Genomic DNA, 12372 nt, shown 5'->3' with positions numbered 1-12372 from the left:
AGTCGAAGGGGTGAGAGGGGCGAGAGGAGACCCCCTTGTGTGTATTGGAAAGAGATCCAACTACAACTGCTGCACTGAGGAGGAGAGACTGCTGCCCTGAAGGTGGAAAGGATCTTTCCTTCTTCTCTCCTGGACTTTTATTGGAGGGAGGAGATTTGATCCAATGTAAACACTGATTTATCATAGGAGAGATAGTTAAGATTATGTATATGATGTATTATAATATTTATTTGTGTAGTGATTGTGATATAATTCCCTTCCCCCCATATGGAGTCTTGTGTTTTGTCTGGACAACCCCTCTCACACTGGGGTGAGTTGTGGGAAGGGGGCTTGGACTTGGGAATTGGATTTTGGGGATCTCAAACCACTACAATAATATTCGAAGCAAGTTACACTAGCACAGAAAAACTGTATGAATGAGCATGTCTATGCTGTAGTTAATTCTAGTGGTTGCTTCAGTATAAAATGATGGATATATCCATAATTTGAAGTGCAATGTGACAGAGAAACTACTGCGGACAAAATCAGTTTGCTGCATCACACAATGTAACATTAAGTAGGGATGCAGTTTTGAACCTCATAGATTCTTTCTTTGTAGGATTTTAAGCTTTCTTCTGTAGGAATAAATGAGTCAATCTCTAAACAGTTTAGCATTAATAATATTAAATGCTTTAACTGTGCTTATCAGGACTTGCATATCATACCTTTTTATGTTTTTCTTTTTTATAATTCTGATGTGTTCTAGGTGCTACAAAGTTCTTGAAATGTGTGTGTCTCTGATAATTGTCTGTGGGTATTTTGATTCCTTCTCATGCACAACTGAGGACTAGCTGCCATAGATGAGAACAAGCAGTCAAAGCAATTTTTTCTTTCTGAAACTAAATGTATTTTCATAGATGCCCATAATGCTAAAAGAAAGAGTGCAAATCAGGAGTTCTTTAATGCCTAATTGCTTCAGAACTTTGAAGATAAGTGTAGGGACCTTTAATTTGACTTCTAAGTGACTGAGAAGCCAATGGACAGTAGAAGTACGTGAGCATTATGGACCTTTAATTTTCTCTTCATCAAAAGACAAAAGGTGGAAGTGGAGTGTCTTTCTTTTTTGTCTAATGAAAAAGCAATGTAAGTCATACAATCTATTTAAAATTTATTTAGTGGTAACTAAAAGGAAGATGGGAAGAAATAAAAAAAACCCACACATAAACTTGATCTTAACATGTGATTTAAGTGGTTAGAGAAAACTGTGTTAAAATAACATTTTAACTCCTATTGGAGTCTTTCAAGTTTTAGTTCTTGGCTTCTTCCCTTTACATTGTGTATTTATAATATTGATTCACTCTTCTGAAATGCAAAGTGTCATCTCTGTGGGGGTGGCACAACTATTTATAGGTCAAATAAATATTTACATAGCCTTTTGTATCAAACTCCTGTGTGAGTTGGATAATTTACAAGATTGTGATAAATGGGATAATGTTTTAAATTCAAACACAGAAAGCTTGGATGTTTTGGTGTACCATTCTGCATGGTTCTCTTTTGATGAATCCTTTTGTTTTTGTTGTACATTTAGAACAACTTGGGATACAGTTAGATTAGGTACTAAAAACTATCATTGTACAGAAGACAGAGTTCGCAGAATAGGTGAATATAGCTAGGATTATTTTCTGCAAGTAGAACTTGTTTTAATTTTGCAAACAAGACAAAAGTTGCAGAGAGTGTTTTATTGCATTTTATAGAGTATTGTAGGCTGAGGTATTTTAATGATAACATACCAGTCACCTTCCATTCTTGAAATGTGCATGTTTTAGATAGAGATGTATAGGATAGAATATCAGCTGGTCTTAACTGTTACTAAATAAAAAGAATTTCAAAGGGAAAAAGGAGACTGCATTGAGGCCAGATCTTGTAGGAATATAGAGCATGGTGCAATGAACTCTGCTTCTTTCAGTGTCCATAGTTAGGTACTAGATGCTCTCTATTTCTTTATGTGACCAAGAGTTCAAGTGGAGTCTACTAGTGCAAGGATCTATTAGTGAGAAAGACAGTCTGTAAGGGAGAGAGTTTGTAGAAGTTCAAGGATTATCAAACCTTAAATGATTCCTAGTGTTCCTAATGGATCTGGAAGGTTGTAGAGCCTCGCAAATGGTATGATGCCTAAAATACACTCCTATTGTTCTTCATATTACACTATACAAAACCAGTGTGCAAACCAGTTTATGTGTATGATTTTGTACTTGATTTTCTGCAAAGTTCTTTGCAGAATACATTCCATACTATCATGGATTTCTGTATGCTGAAATCTGGCTTCTCTGAAGAAGAGGCAAAAGTCACACTGGGTTTAATAACATCAAGATTTTAATACTTTTCCGAAGCTACTACAATCACTCATTGCCATAAATACATTTTAGAGAACTTCCAGATACATACTACAACAAAATGCTATCTCAAGAGGAACATAAAATAAATCATAAAAAATTGCGCCTCCAAGGAGGCAGAGGAGAATGGGAAAGAAAAGATGTCTTGTCATTGCATTAGAGGCATCTTATTTTCTGTTTGCATTTGGCTTAGTTGCCTGACAGCTCTCAGACCCCCTAATTTTAAACTCTATAATGTGATCACCTACATGGACAAATAAAGTGATATTCTATATCATCTGGAGAGCAAATAAAACTCTCCAAGTATAGAAAATTTCTTTTTAATGCTGTTGATGTGCAGGCATTTTAAGTCCATATTGTGCATAATTATTATTATCAAGCTTTTAGCAAATCTTCTGAAGTAATATTCCTTCCCTTCTGCTTTACACACTAATAGTACCCTTTAATTTTTGACTTCAAGTCCCTACAGAGAGACTATACATTCTCATTACATTAATTCTTCTCAAACCATGTCCTTTCTGAACAATTTATATGGATATAATAGAACCTATTGTATCCTATCTCAGCAGTTTTTTTCCACTACACCTCATGTCAGACTACGTCAGACCCACCTTGTTAATAACCTTAAGCAACTCTTCTTTGTCCTAAGAGACTGTAGCTGACAGATGATCTCCCTGTGTTTTCCTTTTATGATGCCATTATTTGTTGTTGCTTTAAAAGGATGCTGGAGATGTTATCAGCTAGGTGTATTTATAACACATACAATACATGTAAAGAAAAACACACCCAAGTAGCACAACTTTGAACTAGTTTTGGGTATGTGTTACTCTGGAAAGAACTGCTGAGTCATATGAGGGAAAGCAGCATTACTTCATGTTAGAACACCGGAATAAATATAAAAAGACTGTTCCAGTCTGCAGTTTTAGCAGACAGAGTAATTACTTTACTATAGATCCTGGTTAATATTAACGAAGGTACTGAAAAAAATCCACCCTTTGGCACCAAGATCAGTGCAGAATGAGACGCAGGAGGTGCTCCAGGCGCTGGAGCTGAGGCCCCTGCAGCCCGTGGTGCAGACCATGGTGGAGCAGCTGTGCCCCTGCAGCCCATAGAGGACCATTGGGGTGCAGAGACCCACCTGCAGCCCGTGGAGGAGCCCATGCTGGAGCAGGTGGATGCTGAAGGAGGCTGTGACCCCGTGGGAGGCCCAAGATGGAGAAGGGTCCTGCTGGAGACCTGCAGCCCGTGGAGAGGGAAGCCCACACTGGAGCAGGTTTTTCCCGGGTAGGACTTGAGGTCCCTGTGGGGGACTCACAGCGGTACAGTTCATTTGTGAAGGACTTCATCCCATGGAGGAGTGACCCACGGGACAGCAGTTTGGGAAGATCTGCTGCCTGAGGGATGGACTCACGCTGGAGAGGTCCATCAAGGACTGTCTCCCAGGCAGCAACCCCAGGGGAGCAGGAGAAGGACTCCTCTCTCTGAGCAGCGGCAGAAACAACAACTGACCATAACCCCCATTCCCCGTCCCCCTGCACTGCTGCAGGGGAGGAGGGAGAACATGGAAGGAGTGGTGGGGGGAAGGTGTTTTTAAGACTTTTTTATTTCTCACTCTTTGGCTCTTATCCTGTTAGTAATAAATTTAAGTACTATCCCCTCTTTGAGTTTTGTTTTGCCTGTGAAGGTAATCAGTCACTGAGCTCTCCCAGCTCTTATCTCAACTCATGAATCCTTAGCTGTTTTTTTTTTTCTGTCTCCTTTGTCCATTTGCAGAGGGAGAGTGAGAAAGTGGCTTTAGTGGGTACCTGGCATTTGGCCAGGGTCAACCCACTACACCATGCCAAATGTGAGTAATTTATCATTAGGTATATGTAAATTGAAAAGAAAAAGAGTTAGTAGGAAACTGACTAACCAAGGTATTTGGAGTTGAGGGTATTTTATTGAGCAATAAAAGAAAGTGTGTTCACTAAGAAAATCTGTGAAACTGCAGAGCAGTATTCTAAAAACAAATAAAAAACCCGCATCTTCATTTAAAGAATTTTGTACAAACTTTGCTCATTTTGGTTAATACCATTTTGCAGGTCTCCTGCCTGAAGCAAGAACTAAGTGTGGTGTGGGAATAGACAGTGTATTTTAGCTACTGAAATATAAATCTCCTGTGGTATTATGCTATATTTCTGAAGAACTGTAGAAATGACCAGATATGCCACACAGAACTAGCCAAGATGAAGTATCAAAAGCAATCCCTTCTCCATTCTTTTGTATGGTACAGTCCCTGATGTTTACCCATCTATTTTTGATAAGACTCAGACTGCAAAATAATTGGCAGAGTTCTCTTGCACTTGTTCCACTTAGCGTCTAACAACATGTGTATATTTTCTCCTATTGATAATGCAACATTTAGAACTATGTAAAAGTTTTAGTGATGTGATGAGTCAATTGCATAAGGAAATTGAGAAGATATGTTCTTCAGTATTTATTTCCATAGACTGTGTTTCCCCTTCACTCTGCTCTGTCTTCCTCTCCCCTTTCCCCAAGGTAAACTCCAGCTTCTTGTTTATATGGGAAATTCTTGTTTATATGGGAAATTCTTGTTTATATGGGAAATGGGGTTTAACTGATTCCTACCAAACTTAGAAATAGCTAGCAACTCTTAAATCATATAGTCTGTCATTCCACCAGTGTAGCTCATTTTTGACAGCACATTTTCCTGTGCATTGTTCAACCTCCTTTCGAAAGTTCTGAGCAACGTATGTTTTACCACTTTGCCTGGGAAATTGTACTCCCATTTAATTTCATTATCAGCAAGAATGAGTCATGTCCACATGGGATTAAAATGGCCACAAATGTTACCACCTTCCAGACTAAATGTCTTCCCAATCTATCTGTTACAGTTTTCCTTCAGTAACTAAAAAGAGCATTGCAATTAATAGATGAGTAGCACTACAAGGAAGAAATCTACATGCATATATGTAAATATCTCCAGGCGATTGCTGCTTTGATTGACTTGACCCAGAATTTTTGGATGTTGTTGTTTTCTTTGTCCAGTCCTTTGACATCCTGGTGATGGCTGCAATTAAACCAGCTAGCTAGATAAGAGAGAGGTCATAATATTGAAACGTGTTTCTATAACAACAGATGGAGTACCAGCTATAAATGGATCCAATGCAGGTTGCCTAGAGAAAGGACTCTGATTTTCCATAAAGATTAACTCTTCACAAGATAGTGAGTTTTGAAAGTCTAAACACACAGTATTTACATTATTTATATTTTAAAGTGTTATATTATTGACATGGTGCTGATACAGAGACCCAGCTGCTCTGATTATTGTGCAGATCTAGGGAAAAGGACATTCATTGTGACTTACAAAAGGGGTGTGGGATGTCTCTCCACAGAGACTGAATGGAGACATAAACAGGTAAGGGTAATAGTAGGTCCCGATTTTTTGCTTCCAGGTTACTGTCTTTATTTGCCCTAACTGTGGATGGTGGTAGAGAGAAGAATGGTGGAAAAGTAGGAGTTGTGTAAACTTATATGTTTATGTTATTCACATGCATGTTAATTTTATACATTGTGCATCCATGACAAATTTACTCTAATGGCTGATTAAATATCTGTTATTCTTTTGAGAAAGAAAAGAATTAGCAGTGACCTTTAAGAAAAATCTTTGGAGATTTGTTTTTAACTTTCTCCCAGGTCTCTAACTGAAATAGGTCTTTTGACAAAGATAATGAAATATATTTGATATAAAGAAATAAGAAATTTAAAGTTGTGGTTGGAGCTGGTTGCTGCAGCTAGCATTTTTTTTAATTCAGCTTCAGAGCTTGTCGGACCTCAATAGCAAGCTGCCTGCAGAAGAAAAACATAAGAGGATTTGTGCTTTATCACTTACATTTACACTAAACTTTGAGACTACACACAGACATATGTCCCAGTAGTAATATTCAGAATTAGTGAAATATCACAGATTTAACCAGAATTTTTTTTCAGTTTATGTTGTAGTTTAACTACTTACCTTTTCTTCTCATTTGAAATCTGCTTTGACTACTTAACGGACAGAAGGACTTTTCTTGATGTTCTCTATGTTTCCATAAAACAGTTTCCATAAAGCAGTTGAGTGATAAAGAAAACCATAAAGGAGATAAAATAACCTCCCTCTTTTTATGGCCCCAATACAGATTTTTCATAACCACATGTGTTAAGAGTGTCTGCAAAATTTCTCAGTGTTGTCTAAAAAAGGACAACTTATACTTCTAACTACTGCTTTGAAGTCAAAGACTGGAAATGCCAAGAGCCCTAATTCACTGATGAAGTAGTACCTCAGTATTCTGAGCAAGGATGTAGCCAAGACAATTTTTTTGAGACTCTCCAGGTTGCAACTGGGTTTGACAGAACTTATATATAATGCAAGAGTGAGCAAGTAAAAACTTTCCCACTCTGCATTGTGTAGGTTGAGCTGTTACAGTCTCATTGCTCAGACATTTCAACATTCTTCCATTAATACCTTTTCACTCTCCTTGCCTTGTGTCTAAAACTAGACAGAGATCATATTTTTCTCCTTGCACCGTGAGATTCTTATTTCACACTTGGGAACTGTAACCTAAACAAAGGCACAATTGGTTTGCAGACTGGTTTAGAAAGATGGAAGGGTGAAAAAGCAATTTTTCACCCTTATGAATTTTTTACACTTCTTATGAATGAAGCAGGGTCAAAGAACTCCCTGTGTTGTTTGGAATCCCATGCTTAGAGAGTTCTGAGACAAATGCAGATAAGAAATTAAGAGTTAAAATAAGACATTGACTATGACAATTTAACTTAATAAAAGTCAAAACTTACTGGAAATGTTTGAAGCAGTTTGGCCAGGTTTTTTAAGATTCTCAAGAAAAATCCATGTAGCCACTGTGGACAAGTGATCCTAGACAGGAAATGATCCCAGAGTCATATTCTAGAGCGAGGACAATCTATCTACTTGAGGTCAATGGATTTGGGAGTTGTGTAAGAAGTTTTGATAGTAGCACTATTTTTATCAATTCTCTTGATGTTGAAATACCTACTATATTTCTGAACATTAGTGATACCCTAAATTCCAAATATTCCTTTGGGTTATTTCAGTAATAGCTTAAAATATAATATTAATTTAAAAGTAATAGACTTGAGGGCTGATAAAAAAATGCATGTGCAGAAATATATGGTGTGACAATTTGTAAAGGTTTGAATCGGTCAGCATAAAGAACAATTTTTCATTTCCACGATGTATTATTTTGTCTTTGTCTTTCACTCCATTACTATTTCTCTCTGCTACATTAACACTGAGCAAGTTGTAAATGAAGTAATCTGAAGACAGGGGAAAAAGACAGGCAGGTTGGCCTCTTAATAACTTTCTGAGTCTTTTCCTCTGCCAAGCCCATCATCGCTTGCAGTACTAGATCTCCACAGAGAGAGATCTTTGTAAGATGTCTGCAGCTGCTGCTTATCCGCTGGTGACTTTCTAAAGGTTTATGTTGTTTTTATTGCTGAAGCCTCCTCACTCCAAGTATACATAAGTTTTGAAGGGAAATTTAAGCCCATTCTTCTTTTTCTCTTCAAAGCAAATCCTTTCACTGAGAAATCAGAAGGAAACAGTCCAGGCATAGTTTAAGAATCACAGGAGTCAAATTAATTATGTTGTTTGCATTTATTGGTACTTTTTTGACATCCTCTCTACACTGGGAGGAAAAATTGAAGTACAATTAAATAAATACTGGAATAAGAAATTCAGCCAAATCCAATAAAGACAGACAATTGATAGTGAACTTAAATGCAACTGATACTTTTTATAAAGTGTGGAAATAATGAGAAGGAAAGATGCAACAGTGTGCAGCTGCTTTAGAAAAAGTCCTGCAAAGTGATCTCCTAACCTGTGCATCAGCATATTGAGTCATGATGTTCAGCATGCATCTCACCGGCAGAGTGATTGGAGGAAAAAGCTGACAAATCATCTGAATGGTTACACCTTTCTGTTTAACTGAACGTGTGAAAATAAGGGGTGTTTGTATTAACAGTAAAATAGTCCCACTGTCTTTAAAATTATCTAAATTTTTATCTGTACGTGGAATTAGAGATCACTCCGATGATGACATATAGGAGCTAAGTGAGGACAATTTCACATTTTAAAACTAAAGTCTTACTGGATTAATTCATCATTAATGTACTTTGTGCTAGTGGTCAATTCTTGCTCATGATACATAGTCGGGACATATGTAAAGCTGTTAGTCTTTAGCGGTCATATTCTAAAAGAGCTGTGGGTGTACAAAGCCACACAGCTGCTGCAGTATAGTACTGATAGCTATGAGCCCTAGGAGTTCTTAATTGCAAATGTCAAATTAGTCAACCCTGACAGGTCTTTGATGACAGAAGTGGGTTTATCATCTTCTGTGACTTGAATCTGAGATTCTTGTACTGTTAACTAGCTCCCATGCAGGGGGTTCTTCTCTGCTTCTGATGCTGCCCACATTATTTTATTTTATCTTGATGGTTATGTGTCCTGTGCATTTGGGAAGCTGCCCTGCCTATTTGCAGTTCCTTGTGCTTCCTCTGTCTGGTAACTTTTTGCTGCTTAGATGCCACCTGTTTGAAACTCCAGGCATCTTTATCTGCCTAGTTGGTGGTCACACTGTTCACATATGTATGCGATTCTCTCTGGTTATACCATCTCAGTATCACAAAATAATTGCATACTATCCTTAATTACACCATTTTAGTACACCTATGATCAAGTTAGTAGCCAGTTGAAACTTCACTTATATAAACAGAAGTAAAGAAATACATGTATTATAACTTAAGATGAGTTGCATGTGAAAACTGAAGCTATGTGGAGCTGGGCTTCTTCTATACAAGATCAAATTCAAAGATTTCAAGGAAAGATGGAACAACGGAAGAGGTGACAGGACCAACAGAAGATTCTATATTGGAAACAGAACTATAGCTTGTGTTCCAGGTGTGTGCACCTGCGCAGTGGTTTACATGACTCATCAAGTCTACTTTCTCTCTACATGTACAATTACTCATCTCTAGTATTTTCATGACATACTATATTGTACTTTCTTATGCCGCCCATATATGATCTGAGTAATAAGGGATGGAGATTTCTGAAGCAATTATATCAGTGTATTTATTGATAATTTCTGCCTCATGCATGCCATGGTAATTCAATTTTAATGGTGTTCTCTGCATTTCCTTTTGCCCCAGAACAGTGTGTCATAGATGGTTAGAACCTATTACACTTTAGGAGCAGACTGATTCTTTCCTACTACCAAATGTGAATTATGTCCAGATATTTTAACTACTTTTGCAGTATCATAGCACATAAACACTTTTTCTGTCCCTACAGAGGACATAAAGAGACTGCTTTAGTGGCTCTGTTTTCAGAGGTGGTTAGTCATCCCTAGGTACCTACAAGAAACATACTTATTGTTATGCTGCACCAGGTTTTCTGTTTAAAACTATTTTTATGTGAATGCATTGATTTCATACAGCCACAGTTAAAATGAAGCAGCAGTGTGTGGACATAAAACACAGTGTACAGCTCTGCAATCTTCAATTCAGTCTGTGTTGCTGGCCAGAAGACGTCTGGGAAAATGAGCTTTGGCAAAGCAATACTTACATGGTGTAGACCAGTTCTTGGTATAGAATTGTCAACAACTTTCCACATTCATTAGAAACTCTGACTACTGGTGTTTGGGAATTTTTGTTGAAAAAAAAAGTGGGATCGTGTCAATGCTGATGAATTTTTTTATTTATTTTTTAAATACTGAACTTTTTCTGAAGTACTGATTTAGTTTTTGTTATTTGCCTTCACACCCACCCACTCCAGAATTCTAGTCCCTGCATTGCTAACAAAGAATTGTAGAGAGGAAGGATTTGTCCCACTTAATTGCAATCAATAAAAATTTTTGTTTTGATTGGAAAAATCCTAATATTTTTCAGATTATTTGGAAAAATCTGAGACTAACGTTTTTGCCACCAAATTGAAGTTTGAAAAGGCTTTCACATCTTTGAAATACTCATGGATGTAATAATAAACATTTGCAGCATGTCTGGTGACATAAGGCAGATTCATAGCTGTCTCTTTCAGAAGGGTAACTAGTATACTAACCCTCTAACACCTGCTTTATATATTCTTAGGCTGAGAAGGAACAGTGTCTTAACTGATGACATGATTTTACTAGTTTGTTAATCTCAGAAAAATATCATCCATGAGTAGATGTTTTCTCCCACTTTTTTTCATCCCAATATTTTGCATCCCTTTTAATAAGTGATCATAGGAAAAATAATCAAAGAATAATGCGTGAACTTTTATCTCTCCTTATATTTTGACAAGAACTGGCCTGGTTCATCTCCCTGGATATTCCTTCTTTTCCAATTGGACCCGTGCTTAAATTGAAGAAACAATAATGTGATGTTTCTAATTTTTCAGGACATTCAAAAATAGATGTTTTCTTTCTCTTCATTTGAATGATTAAGTCATAAGAAAATAGGAGAATGTAAAAGAGAAATCTGAATCTGTAAAATTAGTCTGGAAAACTGATTAGAAAAACTCTGGCTTTTTCACATATAATGCCATACAATGTAATGTTGTGCAATTTTGCTTACAGCTTTGTGTGGCTTGAGATGCGTGCTTAGGCATGTAGAGATTACAAGCCTGCTATTTTGGCAGCAATCAGAACTAGGAGCTTTGAAGTGAGGAGCATATGGCTCAGTATACAGGATGAGTAATTGAATAGTGGAATAGATATCCTTACTTATAGAAATTATATTGTCATTTTTAGAAGGAGTTTTTCCCTTTTGAGGTCTCTGAATCGTGATAATTTTGGGCTCTTCGTTTCTTTTGTGAAAGCATAGAATATGCAGAAGAAAGAGAGCCCTTCAAAAATATTTCCAATTTTTTTTTATGCCCTGTATGAAGCAATAGCTAAATGATGCTGTGTGAGAGCTTATTACTCTTTTTTTGTGTGACTCATATAACTCATTCACAGCTTTCCTCTCTATGAGCAATGTGGCCAGACTAAATGAACGTTGAGAAAATCTTTATATCATGCTACATGAGTGAAAGACCTCATTTAGTCATGCTACTAAAGGTATTGCAAAGCAAAGAAGATAAGTAGCACACTGTTCATCACTAGCTTCCACTACATTTTTCACAGACTTCACTTAATTGTATTATGTCACTGTATCTAAGTTGCTTATCCAAACAATAAGCTATGCTTCCAGGCTAGACTTCCTCTAGCAGAAGAAATTTTGACCTACAATTATTTATTAAGAATCGTTTTTACTACAAAAGAATTCTCAAACTGCTGTTAGCTCAGGCTGTAATTAAACAGAGCTCTAGGGCATCACTTGCTTCCCAACAGTAGACTTTCTTAGGGACACAAAGTTAATATGTCTTCTCCCTTTCCAGTAAGAAGAAGAGAATATTGATTGCCTCAGCTCTTTTTCACTTCTGTGTTTGGATACACGATCTGGTTTAATTTACAGCTCCTATATGTAAGGCATTCCTTCCTTTCATAAACTGTCTCTATATCTATTCTGATTTAATTTTGTTTCACACCATCCAGATCTTAACCTTAGTTTCTCTGCGCTACCCCTTTAATTTATCCTGCTTTCCTTTCTCTTCATTCTTCTCATCCTTTTTCTTTCACTGTCCAACCCAGTTCCCTCAAGTGAATTCCTTTTCTCAGTTAGTGCACTGTCTAATCTGTACAACCTCTTCATCACTATTTAAGCACCTCCCAAGACATGGAACCAAAGGGATAGATGATCTTCTATTCTGTCCTCATTACTGATGTAAGTTCTCAATATGTTCTATGTAATGTCAAATTTCATATGGTACTGGTTGCAATTTTTACTGGAATATTCCTTGTTCATTTTGTGTTCCTAGTAAATATTGTAATACAATAAACCTTTTTTTTTAAAACACTAAAAGTGATGGAACTCAAATGGCATGAAAGTGTTGCTTTATTTT

Source organism: Corapipo altera, unplaced genomic scaffold, assembly GCF_003945725.1.
Source record: "Corapipo altera isolate COAL_440 unplaced genomic scaffold, ASM394572v1 61281, whole genome shotgun sequence".
Classification (NCBI taxonomy): domain Eukaryota; kingdom Metazoa; phylum Chordata; class Aves; order Passeriformes; family Pipridae; genus Corapipo; species Corapipo altera.
Note: the sequence above shows the minus strand (reverse complement) of the source record.